At 66.5% G+C, this 373-nt stretch overlaps 1 long non-coding RNA gene across 2 annotated transcripts in view; it reads left to right on the forward strand.

Annotated features, from left to right (window-relative positions):
* The window catches only part of LOC108448616, a 1,015-nt gene extending 642 nt beyond the window's left edge, over window positions 1-373 (forward strand). Inside the window, exons 2-3 of one of the 2 annotated variants that reach the window (XR_001864572.1) lie at window positions 6-129; window positions 319-373. This is a non-coding gene — a long non-coding RNA (uncharacterized LOC108448616). Of the gene's footprint in view, window positions 1-5; window positions 222-285 lie in introns of both variants that reach the window. The other variant, XR_001864571.1, reaches the window with a different exon arrangement.

Below are 373 nucleotides of genomic sequence, written 5' to 3' on the forward strand. Positions count from 1 at the left end.
CGCAGGTGAGTTTGGCTGCGCTCAGGTGAGCTCAGGTGAGCTCAGGTGCACCCAGGGGCGTTCAGGTGCACCCAGGTGAGCTCAGGGGAGCTCCCAGGTGAGTTTGGGTGCACCCAGGTGAGCTCTGAGGTGCTCCCAGGTGAGCCCACGTGAGCTCTGAGGTGCCCCAAGTGAGTTTGGGTGCACCCAGGTGAGTTCTGAGGTGCCCCAGGTGTGCCCAGGTGTGCCCAGGTGTGCCCGAGGTGTGCCCAGGTGAGCTCCCAGTTGAGCTCAGATGTGCCCCAGGTGTGCCCCAGGTGCGCCCAGGTGAGCTCTGAGGTGCCCCCAGGTGCCCCAGGTGTGCCCAGGTGAGCCCAGGTGCCCCCAGGTGTGC

The sequence above is a fragment of the Corvus brachyrhynchos genome, unplaced genomic scaffold, assembly GCF_000691975.1.
Source record: "Corvus brachyrhynchos isolate BGI_N302 unplaced genomic scaffold, ASM69197v1 scaffold3588, whole genome shotgun sequence".
Taxonomy (NCBI): domain Eukaryota; kingdom Metazoa; phylum Chordata; class Aves; order Passeriformes; family Corvidae; genus Corvus; species Corvus brachyrhynchos.